Source organism: Ambystoma mexicanum, chromosome 10 (assembly GCF_040938575.1).
Source record: "Ambystoma mexicanum isolate Mex_15411 chromosome 10, UKY_AmexF1_1, whole genome shotgun sequence".
Classification (NCBI taxonomy): domain Eukaryota; kingdom Metazoa; phylum Chordata; class Amphibia; order Caudata; family Ambystomatidae; genus Ambystoma; species Ambystoma mexicanum.
This window is the reverse complement of record NC_090932.1, coordinates 534,386,045-534,400,005: the sequence shown is the minus strand read 5'-3', so window position 1 is coordinate 534,400,005 and position 13,961 is coordinate 534,386,045. Positions and strand designations below refer to the sequence as shown.

General features: G+C 52.9%; 1 protein-coding gene across 2 annotated transcripts in view; it reads left to right on the top strand.

Moving 5' to 3' along the window:
- The window catches only part of HDLBP (high density lipoprotein binding protein), an 829,415-nt gene that overhangs the window by 719,042 nt on the left and 96,412 nt on the right, over positions 1-13,961 (top strand). The window lies entirely within an intron of this gene.

Here is a 13,961-nt window from a genome sequence, read left to right as displayed (position 1 = left end):
CTCCAGGCACTCGACACCTTGTGTTCAGAGATTTGGACGAGGATGCCCCTTCCGCCGATGGAGTATCCCGCAGTGCCGGTAGATCCCGCGGCACCCGGACCGTCTGGTGCGCCCCCTACCAAGAAGAGGAGAGTTCACCCTCCACCACCTTTTACCCCCCTCACCCCTCTTCCCTCCACTGAGGGAGGATACGAACCCAGGCACGGACGACGGCGGTGGGTTAGACCTCCCGTCTCCGCCGCCCAGAGCTTCACCGCCCTACGAGATCGGCTTGTTCCATGCCATGTTCTCTAAGCCCTTACCTTTTTCAGCTGGCCCCTGAGCAAAAGCAGGGGTTCCTGTACCAGCGCCGTGAGGCAAAGAGGAAGACCGTGCTGTTGATTCTTCTGTTGGACATTTGGGATGAGGGACTGTGTCCCTTATGAAGAACCCGTCCTCTGCCCCGGCGAAGAGAGACTGGTATGAAAAGAAGTACAGGGTGCTGGACTCTGCACCCAAGTGTTTGAGGTCCCAGCCTTCCCCGGATTCAGTAGTGGCGGCGGCGAGGAAGAAATCCTCAGGCTCGGCTGCGTCAGCGACCTCCTCCTCCTCCTCCCTCCTCCCCCCACAGACAGTGAGGGGAAGAAGCTGGACGCCATGGGACGACGAGTCATCACATCAGCATCGACACCCATCAAAGCGGCCATCGTGGCGTGCTATGACGGGGAGCTCTGGTTTAAGATCGCTCCCCTCCTGGACTTCCTTCCCGATGACAAGAGATCGGAAGTGCTGGAGATTCTGCAGGAGGGTGAGGTGGCATCAGACCATGCCATTACAGTGTCCACGGACATTGCCGACACTGGATTCCGCCAAATGGGCAACAGCGTTTGCCTTTGTCAGCGGGGATGGTTGAAGGCCACCAACTTTCGCCAGGAGGTGCAGTCGAGGGTATTGGACATGCCCTTCAACAAGGATAATTTGTTAGGAAAGACTGTGGAAGAGTCCCTGCAGGCCATCAAGGCGGACACTGAGACGGCTCGTGTCTTGGGCATGCTGCAACAGCGATGGCCGTCCTTTTTGACCTCCGGGGGTAAATCCCAAGGCTCCTTCAAGGGCTTTGGCGGAAGCTTGTCGTACCGTCAACCACCCCGCTCTTCGGCCCAGGAGTCCGACAGGGGCAGTAGCAAGTCACCAAGGTCCCTAAGGCAGCACCGCTATGACGAAGCAAGATTGAAACGACCGTGTCGTTGGGCCCCCACCCACACACCCTGGTGGGAGGCCGGCTGGCAAACTTCGTCAGCGCGTGGAAGTCAATCTCCACCGACAGTTAGGTGCTGGACACTCTGGACCACGGACACACTCTGGAATTCCAACTGAAGTGTCCGGGCGTACCACCCGTGGCCAGGCAGGAAAACCATGTTTCTCAGCTTTTGCTGGAGGTGGGTGCCATGCTGAAGGGCGCGATAGAGCTCGTCCCAAAGAGGCTCCGGGGATCCGAAGTGTACTCTGTACCTCCTTGTCAAGAAGAAGACAGGCGGTTGGAGGCCCATCCTGAACCTCCGCCGTCTGAACAAGTACATCAGATCCCAGAAATTTCGGATGGTCACCCTTCAGCATGTGCTGGGACAGCTAGAAGAAGGGGATTTCCTGTTGTTGCTGGACTTGGAGGATGCATTCTTTCACATCCCCATTCGCAAGAGACACCGTAGGTTTCTGCGCTTCGTGGTTCAAGGGCAACACTATCAGTTCAAAGCACTTCCCTTCGGATTAAAGTTGGCGCCAAGGGTTTTCACCAAGAGCCTGGCGCCAGTGGCGGTGCAGCTACGTCTACGAGGGATCCAAGTTTACCCCTACCTGGACGACTGGCTCATCCGAACGAAATCGAGGGAGACCGCCGTCGCACACACGACGGAAACCGTCCAGCTGCTGACGGAGCTCGGGTTCTCGTAAACTATGCGAAGTCTTGCTTGGTGCCATCGCAAGACGCACTGTTTCTGGGGTCTTGAATCAGCACAGTGTCGTGCCTGACGTCTCCATCAGAGAGGATAGTGGCCATCCTGTGCAAGGTACAACGGCTGTTGGCTCTGAAGATAGCATGGGTGAGGTCTATCAAGTCCCTTCTCGGCATGATGTCATGCATCTACCTCATTCGGCTGTGCAGGCTGTTCCTCCATGCCAGTTGGATCCAGGTATCGGGAAGCTTCGAGGACAAGATCTCTCTAGACAAGCATTTCCGTCGAGCGATATGGTGTTGGGGAGTCAGCATCTGTCGGCAGGCTCAGACTTCCAGACACCACCTCATCAGGAGACGGTCACAATGGACACTGCCCTGGAGGGATGGGGCACACACACCGGAAGTCTCCACACAAGAAGCCTGTGGCTACCGGAGGAGAAGTCATGGCATATCAACGTACTGGAGCTACAGGCAGTGTTTTGGGCCCTCGAGTCTTTCCTTCCGTCCCTCAAGGGCAAGGTGATAGGGGTTTTCACAGACAACACCACGACAATGTTCAACATCCGGAAGCAAGGGGGCACCAGATCCCCAGCACTCTCCAGAGAGGTAAGTATTGGGATTGAAGGTAAATCAGATGCGCTGATCCAGAGTAATCCATTAGAGCATAAATCAATGTAACTGAAAGCACGAGAAAAGCTTGTTAGTCTTCCAGTCTTGAAAATTGTATAAGTCTTTATAGTGAAATCAAAAAGAAGAGTCTTGAGGTTCAAACAAAATTTTTATTGTGAAACCAAAATGGAGGAATCTTGACAATCAGCCGGCACGCGTGTTTCGACCCTCACGGTCATTATCCAGGCTCAGTGATTAGCAATACATGGGTTAAAAAAAAAAATAGGAATGCATATTTAACATCGTGAAAAGAACAAAATATTGCTAAATAAGAAACCAAAACCGAGCATTGTCGCATGAAATTAAGAAAGGTAGTATCAAAAAACATTCATACCATGGTTCAGTAGTGTAGATGAAACCAGCAGGTTCATGTTGATAAGTAAACAACCAGATAGCAACATGAAGAGTAAAGTGAGCACATTGCATTGATTGCATGGCCACAGTTATGTGTAAAAATAACCAATTGAAAATGAATATATATTACAAGTTTGGGGACCCCAAATTCCCATATTAGTCAGAAGTGAAAAATAGTTGGCTCACCCATGCTGGGAGGATACTTGTAGTGAAAGAAATATAATGTAGTAATGTGAGAACCAGAACCGGGTAACTGTGAAATGTCAAGGGCATGTTAAAGCATACCTTGTAATAAGATGCTGCTGATGCAGAACTGAAAGAAGAGTAGTAAACTCAGGAAATTAGAACGTCACCTAAAGGATTCAATAACAGTGTTGGGATGTGCTGAAATGAGCTGAATTAGTAAAGAAACGATAGGAGATAACTACTTACCCTATGAGTAGAATCACAGAAAACTAATGTTGTGGCGTAAATGCTAGTCGTGTAGTCAGTCCTAATGCTGAAATAACCAAGATGAACAGGAAAACAGAGGATTCTGTTATAAATAGGGTCGATATGCTCTAAGAACAGATAAGCTGTGACTTTCATTAAATATGTTAACGGCGAAGGGGGAAGGTCGTCTTCGAGCTCTGAATCTTCAGCAGCTGATTCAACCTTTCCTGGTTGTTCCTCACACTTGGTCTCAGCTGGTGGAGCAGTCACAGGTGTGACTTTGAACAGTCCTTTCGGGGATGTCCTTATGGTTTGCATAAGAGTGCTCTCTGGCTTTTTCCTTGAGACCTTGGGTTTCCCCTTTGTCTCCTTCTTGGAAATAGCAGTTAGTAATTTCTGTGGACTGGGTGTTATAGTTTCTTCTGTAACATCCTCTTGAGAGCCCGTTAAGGTACTCTGGCCTCCTTTGTCTGCTCCTGTTTACTTTTACTAGGAGACCTGGGGGTGCTTGATACAACTCCAATAGTTTTTAAGTCATTCCCCAACAGGACTCTCCCAGGCACCTCGCTTTGTACACTAACAGGTATTCTAACAGTCATGTTGTTGCACTGGATGAGAGCTGGTAGTCTGTGAAGCATTTAGACAGGGACTCCAGCAAGCTTAGTGATGCCATTGGGTGCCTAAGCAACATCCTCCGGTTTGAAAAGTTTCATCCACCGCTGTAATGCTGGCCCCAGTGTCTCTAATGGAAGGTATCTCCTGACCATTCACATGTACACTGTCCTTGTAATATTCCTTTGCGTTATCTGGAATTGAATTATAGACCTCAAAATGCTGTTGTTCCCACAGACCCAGTGACACTAAAGAAGCACTGGCAGAGGCTCCAATGGGGTCTGCAGCCAGTAGTTGAATGTTTCCGCTTGCCATTTGTACTACTCCCTCTGGGGAAAAGGCTTAGGAGGCAGTGTGGACCCCTTAAGGTTTACCCTTGCATCTGGGATCCCCTTTCACATGTTCAGTAGACCCACAAGCATAACATTCTCCAAATGTTTTGACAAATGGGGGTTTCTGCTGACCTCCCTCTGGTTTGGCACCAGAGTTTTCATTAGCCTGATTCGGTTTCCCTTGTGGCTTACCCTTTTTCCTGTTTGGGGCCCTCTTGGATTGGAGGTATTAGAATTATCTTTGCCATCTTTCTTTTGCTGCTTCCCATCATCCTTCTTCTGAGTTGCCCCAGAATCCTTGTGAGTAGCCCTGTTGGCAACCCACAAGTCAGCAGCCTTTTGATAACTTCTTTAGATCAAGTTCCTTAGTCAGCCAAGTACTGTCTCAGCTCAGGAGAGCTGACATCAAAAATAGATTCTAACAAAAATAGATTTCTCATTCCTTCAAAAGTGTTAAACCTTTACCCAACCATCGAAGTTCTTCAAACATTCACACACCCAGGTAGCCCAAGGGGTACCATCATGCTTTCTGAGGGTCCTAAACCTCTTAAGGAACTGGGAAGGAGTTTTCCCAAATCTAGCTATCTTCACATTTTCATACTCCAATCTTTCAAGTTCCCCCACCTCCATTACAGCATAAGTTGCAATCTGGGGGAGCCTAGACAAAAGCCAAGGAATCCGCTGATTCACTGTAAAACCCTGAATCCCATAGTTATACTCAAAAGCAGCTAACCAATCCAAAATATCAAGTCTCACCTCATAGATACTCGCAGCTCCATTAGGCATGCATGGTCTCTTAGGACTGGAAGACGTAGAAGACTCTGGGAGGGAACCATTTTCAAGAGACCATTTCTTCATTTCAAGAGCATGATGCATTTCCATTTCTCTGAGTTTGATTTCTTGAAGTTTACTTTCAGTTTGCATTCGGAGCCTTTTGAACTCTAACTCAAGTCTCATTTTTTCAAGAGAGACACATTCTGTACTCGGTACTGGACCTGGTAGGGTCCCTGTGGCTAAAGGTTGAGGCCTAAGTGCTTGTTGAGGTGCAGAGGGGCTCACCTACTGAGACTCCTCAAACACTTCTTGCTCATCAATAACGTTAGAGTTCGACTCTGAATCATTATCATCCTCATCAACATTTTCCACATTTGCTGAAGGAGTAGGTAAAATTCCAACAATCTTTCAACCAATTAGTTTCTTTCCTTTAACAGGGAGATTCCTGACCTTGCATATCTTTCAGTTGATCTACTGTTAGAATGATCTGGGCTTTCCGTCTGTAGTTATCCATATCAGGCATAATTACTTTTCTAGTGGTGCTTCGCCTTGTGAAGGTTACTATTTGAACAAAAGTAAAGCAGAACTCTCTATGTATAAACTATACAATTGATCCTCACCGCTTGCCACCAGTATTGGGCAGAGTTTGTATGCGGTATCCTTTGGGACCACTACACACAGCTAAGACTACAGGTGTAAGCAAAACCAACCTTTGGTATAAGTCTGTACTACACAGTTTTGTGGTATTGCTGCTGAGAAGTCAGGCTTGTCTCAAGAGGGAATGTCAGCTGTAAGGATGCTACACAGAGGTGTATAATTACAAGTATTCAAATAGACACTTATACTCAAGGTTTCTTGGTAAAACACTTATTCATTTATTACACAGTCAGTTGGAAAACATTCGCTAGAAGGAGGTATTCTATAGTACAAAAATATACTTCAGTACTTCACAATATCAGGTTCTGGGTCATTTAAACTACTTTGAAGGAGGAGCAAAATGGCATTCGGACCATTTGAAGTAGGCGCAAAAAGGATTAAGTTAATAAAACTTATATTACAGTTACTCTTAAACAGTGCAAATAGTTTGAGTTTGCCAGAGGAGCTGATTCAATGCAATTGGTTAGGCCAAAGTCAATGGGCTAAAGTCTTGTATAGGATATAGCAGTTCTGGAAGTTAAACGGAAAAGTCTTTGCCAAAGTTCTCAGAAGTAGTTTGTAAAAGAAAGATTTGTATGTTGGGTCACAAACTGACTAGGCCTGCAAGTTGCCAAAGTTTCAAGCACTATCGCAGTGAGAGGTAAGTTCTCTCGGTCGGGTTTTCACAGTACCTTACAATGAAGCAAAAGATGCAGCTGAAGACTTCTGTTCCTGGCAGTTCCTGCAGATCTCGCTTTTCCTGAGCCTCAGTCGTGGGGACAAGAGGGAGGACGTCCGGATACTCCTGCACTGCACAGGGACTGGTCAAAAAGCTGGCAAAAGCAAATCCTCGGTTCCGGTAGCTGTCGTCAAGCACACACACACACTCGTTTCCCTCTCCCTGGCTATTCGGTTTCCTGCAGCACTCTGAGGAAGGTGCAACCAGCTCGAGAATGGTGTCCAGGTGGCTTACGAGTTGATTGGTCCTTCCAACTCAAAGGGAAAAGTCGTCGTTGAAGGGCTTCTCTGTCGAGATGAACTTGGCGATTTGGACCTGCAGCAGGGCTTCGCCGGGCAAACCAACGTTCTCCAGCATGGGGTCTGGCATGGATTCACATGCTCATGAATATTCCCCGTCGTCAGGCTGGGAATCCTCGGTAAAGAAAAAACCAGTATCAGTTTCGTTTCTGATCTGTCTTTCGTAGCAATAACCAATCACTGGTCTCTGCGTCATACTGACCACAGCCAATGACTGCCCTCTACCTAAGCACCGCCTCTGGCAGCCATCTTCAGATTTTTACCGCACGTTCATGTGTTGGGATCCTCGTGCTATTGCTCTCGAGCGTTAGTGCTATTTTTTCGCGCTTTTTTCACAAAAACTTCGATTCTTCGGTCAAAGAGCCTCAAGCTCCACCGATCCTACATCCGATCTACGGGGACCCGTGTCGGATTCATCTGTGCCCCTCAAGGGTGAAGATTTCGTCGAGCTACGCTTCGGAGGACTCCAGAAGCTTCTCAGGCCCGGTCTCGGAGATGGCCCAGGAGAAGGGAAGCTCGACGCCCGGAAAGCTGTTCAGGGTCTGCCCTGGATGCCAGCTGCAGAACGTCTTTAAGGAGGACGAACACTCTTTCTGCCTTTACTGCCTTCATGAGGACAAAACGCACGTGGAGAAGGACTGTGCGTTTTGCGGCAACATGTCGGAACGGACCATGAAGGACCGTCATCAACGTCTCGCCAACTGGCTGCAGGGTAAGAGCCCGTCTGGCGAGAAGAAGAAGAAATCCGAGCGGTCTTCTAAGACCTTTGAGGGCGCCCCGGCGACGGGGGCCCAACATAAGGCCAAGCACCGCGAGTCCGCTGGCACCGGGAGCGCCGAACGGTCGGGCTCTACGGGCGCCAGGCAGGGCGCACCCTCCCCGGCACCATCAACCACGAGCCAACGCTCTGGGTCGGGTAAGAGGAAGGCCGAGCACCCGGCGAAGCTCCTGGAGAGGCCCCGGTCGAGCTCGAAGGCAGAGGAGGAGCGTGGCAGTGCCCCCTCCCTCAAGGACAAGGCGGTGAGCGCACCTAGGGTGGTGAAGGCCTTGATCCATCCGACCAAGCCCTCTATCGAAACGGTCGCGGCGGCCCTGGCCCAGCCTGTGGAGGCTACTCCAGTGGTGGCGACCTCAGGGCCCAGAATCTCCCTGCCTCCTCGGAGGGAGTCTTCTTTTATGCCCATCGATAGGACCCCCGTGAAACCCTCCGTGGAGAAGAAGGGGGGGCAGGGCGTCGTCGTAGATTCGGCCTCAACCTCAGAAGAAGAGCTGGTCGAGGTCTTAAGCCACGGCCTAGGCGTGGAACAAGACCAGCCCGTCGGAATGGGTCCCGACGCAGGCGACGACGACGACATCGTCGAGGATGCCGACGGGGCCCCTGCTCGCCCGTCGGATTCCCCTCTGCCAGCGCCGCGAGACAACTCGGCGGCCATTTTGTTGGCCATACAGTCCTTATGCACTGAGATAAGGACGAGGCTACCGTTACCGACGGAGGAACCTCTCCCGTCGGGGGATCCAGAACCGGGACCTTCTGGTGTTCCCCCTGCCAAGAAAAGAAGGATCCATCCTCCACCTCCTTTTCAACCGTCGCGCCCCGTCCAGCCCTCCTCCCCGTCCACCCGAGGGGATGATACGGGGACTGACACGGCAGCGACGGGTACGGACGACGAGGCATACGACGAGGATTTTCCGTCGTCGCCCCCCACCAGGGCTTCTCCGCCCGACGAGATCGGATCTTTCCATTCCATGATCTCCAGGGCTTCCGAGCTTTTTCAACTCTGCCCCGAGGAGAAGAAAAAGGAAGGCTTCCTTTATCAGCGGCGCGAGGCCAAGAGGAAGACGGTCCTCGCAGTGCCTCTGTTGGACGACATTTGGGATGAGGGCCTTTCCCTCCTCAAGAACCCTTCCACGACGCCAGCTAGAAGAGACCGGTACGAGAAGAAGTACCGGGTCCCGGACACGGCCCCCCTATGCCTCCGGGCGCAGCCTACCCCGGACTCCGTCGTCTCCGCGGCGGCCAGGAAGAAAGCGGGGGGGGGTGCGGCCTCCACATCGACTTCCCCGCCGGACGGCGAGGGAAAGAAATTGGATGCTATGGGACGTAGAGTCATCTCGTCGGCAGCGACGACGATTAAAGCGGCCAACGCCTTGGCTATCGTGGCCCGCTACGACAGGGAGCTCTGGTACAAGATGGCTCCCCTGCTGGATTTTCTGCCGGACGACAAGAGGGCTGAGGCCCTTGAGATCCTCCAGGAAGGTGAAGTGGCTTCGGACCACGCCATCACCGTGGCGACGGACATCGCCGACGCTGGGTTCCGCCAGCTAGGCAACGGCGTTTGCCTTCGACGTCGTGGATGGCTCAAAGCTACGGATTTTCGGCAGGACGTCCAGACCAGAGTCCTGGACATGCCCTTCGACGGGAACAACCTGTTTGGGAAGACGGTGGACGATTCCCTCCAGGCCATCAAGGCGGATACTGAGACGGCCCGGGCCCTGGGAGTCCTGCAGCAACGACGGACGCCCTTTCGGAGCGGCGGAGGCAAGGGCGCCTCCAAAGGTTCCGGTGGCGGTTTCGCTTCCTACCGTCAAGCGGCCCGCTCGTCGTCGCAAGAGGCCTACAGAGGACGAGGCAAGTCTAGCGGACCCCGCCGTCGTCGCCAAGGAGGTCAAGGCGGCAAGGCCGCGTCCAAGCAGGATTGAACCGGCCGTGGGGTCGGGCCCCCACCGAAGCACCCCGGTGGGAGGCCGGCTGGCGGGCTTCGTCAGCGTGTGGGAGTCCATCTCCACCGACCGTTGGGTGCTGGACGCCCTGGCCCGGGGCCACGCGCTCGAGTTTCAAAGAAGGTGCCCGCGCGTCCCCCCCGTGGCCAGGAGAGAACTTCACGTCCCTCAACTTCTCCTGGAGGTAAAGGCGATGCTCAGAAAGGGCGCCATCGAACTCGTCCCAAAGAGGCTTCGGGGCTCCGGAGTCTACTCGCGATACTTCCTCGTGAAGAAGAAGACGGGAGGATGGCGCCCCATCCTAGACCTGCGACGGCTGAACAAGTTCATCAAGGCGCAGAAGTTCCGGATGGTCACCTTACAGCACGTCCTGGGTCAACTGGAGGAAGGAGACTTCCTGTCGTCGTTGGATTTGGAGGATGCCTACTTCCACATTCCAATCCTAAAGGGGCACCGAAAATTCCTCAGGTTCGTGGTCCAAGGGCGTCATTACCAGTTCAAAGCCCTTCCCTTCGGACTGCGGTCGGCACCCAGGGTATTCACCAAGTGCCTCGCACCGGTGGCGGCGCAGCTGCGCCGCGAGGGGATTCACGTCTACCCCTACCTGGACGACTGGCTCATCCGCGCCAAGACGAAGGAGCTCGCCGTGGTCCACACGGCAAGGACCGTCCAACTCCTCACGGACCTGGGATTCTCCGTGAACTACACCAAATCCCACCTGGTGCCCGCGCAAGTCGCACTGTTTCTGGGAGCGAGGCTCGACACAGTGTCCCTTCTGGCCTCCCCGTCGGAGGAGAGGACCAGGACCATCTTGGGCAAGGTGCAACGGATGCTGGTGGCCGACGCGGCCAAAGTGAGATCCATCAAGTCCCTCCTCGGGATGATGTCTTCCTGCATCTACCTCATTCCCATGTGCAGGCTCCGGATGCGCCCGTTGCAAGAATTCCTGGATGCGCGCTGGATCCAGACGACGGGCAGCTTCGAAGAAAGGATCAAGCTCGACGAGAGTTTCCGGCGAGCGATACGGTGGTGGGGCACCCGCGCGCATCTGACGGCGGGCATGGACTTCCAGACCCCAGCCCACCAGGAGACTGTGACCACGGATGCCTCCCTGGAAGGGTGGGGAGCGCACACCGAAAATCTGCACGCGAGGGGACTCTGGCTCCCGACGGAGAAGTCCCTGCATATCAACGTCCTGGAGCTCCGTGCAGTGTTTTGGGCCCTCAGGTCCTTCCTTCCGTCCCTGAAGGGCAAGGTGGTGAGGATCTTCACCGACAACACCACCACCATGTTTTACATCAGGAAACAGGGCGGAACCAGGTCCCCAGCGCTGTCCAAGGAGGCGCAGGACCTGTGGCATTGGGCCGTCGCCCAAGGGATTTTTCTGGTGCCGTTTCATCTGGCAGGGATAAAAAACACCATCGCCGACTCACTCAGCAGGGAGCTGCGCTCGTGCCACGAGTGGGAACTACGGCAGGATCTGGTGGATCGCCTCTTCCGACGGTGGGGCACACCCCAGATCGACCTGTTCGCGACGGCGACGAACACCAAGTGCCGGAGGTTCGCCAGCAGGTTTCCCCAGACGAGGAGCATGGGCGATGCTTTCTCGTTCCCCTGGGAGGGCCTGTTCCTCTACGCGTTCCCTCCCTTGCCTCTGCTAATCCGGCTCGTCAACCAGCTCAAGAGGTCACGGTGCAGGATGATCCTCGTCGCACCTGCGTGGCCGAGGCAGATATGGTTCCCGGACCTTCTGGACTTGTCAGCGTCCCCGCCGATCAAGCTGCCGGCGGACGCAGACCTACTCTCCAGGGAAGGAGGCGCCATCCTCCACCACGACCCGAAGTCGCTGAACTTGCAGGCCTGGCTCCTGCAGCGCTAGAGTTTGGAGGATACGACATACCGGCCGATTGCAGAGAGGTTCTTGCAAAGGCCAGGGCGTCCTCGACTCTTAAATGCTACGGACACAAATGGAAGAGGTTCTCTGTCTGGTGCCACGCACAGAAGATTAACCCTCTACGGATTACGGCTCCCCAAGTACTGCCGTACCTGCTGACGCTGGCCAAAGCTGGACTGGCACACGCGTCCATCAAGATTCATCTTGCTGCGATCTCCCGATACACCAGAACCACGGGGCGGACGTCCTTGTGGTCTCATCGTCTGGTGAAAGAGTTCATGAAGGGACTATTCAGATCGTTCCCGCCGGTGAAGGCTCCGGCCCCGGCGTGGGAGCTCAACGTGGTGCTGACCAAGCTCATGGGACCTCCGTTCGAGCCTCTGCACTCGGCCCCGTTGAAGTTTCTATCGTGGAAGACAGCTTTTCTCGTGGCCATCACCTCCGCACGACGAGTGGGAGAGATCCAGGCCCTTTCCTGCAAGGCCCCGTACTTGACTTTCCACGACACGAGGGTAGTGCTCAGGACGCACCCCTCCTTCATGCCCAAGGTACCGTCGGACTTCCATCTCAACGAACCCTTGGTGTTAACTGTGTTCTTCCCGTCGCCTTCGTCGCCGGCTGAGAGGACTTTGCACTCGCTGGATGTAGCTAGAGCGCTGAAGTTCTACGTGGATCGCACGAAGGGTTTTCGGAAGACGTCACAACTCTTTGTGAACTTTGGACCTGTCAATCAGGGGAAGGCTCTCTCGAAGGCTTCCATCTCCAGATGGCTCTCCGGCTGTATCATGTACTGTCACCGGTTGGCAAACCAACCGCTGCCTGGCCGTCCGAGAGCCCATTCCACCAGAGCGATCGCAGCTACCACGGCGTTCCTATCTGGTGTGCCCCTGCTGGACATATGCAGGGCTGCTACGTGGAGGTCGACGCACACCTTCACGAAATTCTACTGCGTCGACCGGGATTCCAGGGAGGAGTCCAGGGTCGGCCAAGCAGTGCTGCGCAACCTGTTCGCCTGAGGTGAGCCTGGTGAGGAGGTAAGATGCTTAATGTTGAGTTGATGTGATGCTTAATGTTGAGCCTTTGCCACCTCCCGTGGTTGTGCATGTGTGTACTGCTATGTATTCTTTATTCATGAGCATGTGAATCCATGCCAGACCCCATGCTGGAGAAGGAACAAGTTACTTACCTGTAACTGTTGTTCTCCAGCATGGGTCTGGCATGGATTCACATGCGAACCCTCCCGCCTACCCCTCTGCGGCTCTTCACTTGGTCATACTGCCACTTCACGTGCTTCCAAATCTGAAGATGGCTGCCAGAGGCGGTGCTTAGGTAGAGGGCAGTCATTGGCTGTGGTCAGTATGACGCAGAGACCAGTGATTGGTTATTGCTACGAAAGACAGATCAGAAACGAAACTGATACTGGTTTTTTCTTTACCGAGGATTCCCAGCCTGACGACGGGGAATATTCATGAGCATGTGAATCCATGCCAGACCCATGCTGGAGAACAACAGTTACAGGTAAGTAACTTGTTCCGTCCTGGAGTTGCCGCAGCGTTCCTCTTTCAGCTCATCTTCGGTCCTTTCGTTCCAGTGGTCTACTCTGCCTTCCAAGCCCAGAGACTCATCTTTTAAACAGTTTTCTCCCATTCATTCCAGCCTAGCTGCCACTCACTCAGCAGGGTGGCTGTCCTTGCCGGACAGTCAGCCAGCCAATCACGCCAGAGTGCATTTGGGTCTCCTTGGAGACTAAGCACAGGGAGTTTCGTGCACCTCCTTCACTTCCTGCCCATCGCAGACGCTTGGGCGCCAGAAGCGGTCTTCAGTTCTGAAGCCCGCCAAAGGCATAGGAACAAAGGGACCAAACCTGGTTTGACGCGCAGAGATTAACTCTAGAAGGACCTTTCCAAAAAGAAATGACGAAAAAAGAACAGGACCTTTTATTTATTTATTTATTTATTTATTTATTTAACATTTATAAAGCGCTCACACAGCCCGCAGGCATCGAGGCGCTGTTACAGGAATTGTTTGTTTTTCTTAGTTGCGTAATTGTGTTTTTTTTTTGTCTTAGTTACGTATTTATAACGCGCGTAAACACCCAGAGGTTTCTAAGCGCGGACCCCGGGATCGAACCTGTTGTTGCTTCGTGTCGTCTTGCTTCCAAGACGCGCACGCTGCCGCTGAGCTATCCTCCCGGGACAACCTGTTTAAACAAAGTAGGCTCAGACGCCATCTTGACACTACTGGTGTTCGCGGTCGGGAAAATCATGGTAGTTAGTAAAACCACTGCCACCAGCCATTTCGAGAGGAAAGGGTAGCATTTGACTTCTACATGAGTTTCTAGACATAGGCGATACTAGGTAACCCCTCCAGCACTCTATTGTAAGATAGGGTGTGCTGGGTTAGGAATTTGAAAAGACTAGTAAAGTCAATTTCACTTTACTTTCTCTGGAAAACAGTAGTTTATCCCAGAGAAGGTATTTAAACCGTGGGACAGCCTAAAAGGCTTCCCTGTGTCACTGCACTGAGGGTGCTGTGTGACACAAATGAAAAGATGCCTATGGAGTTT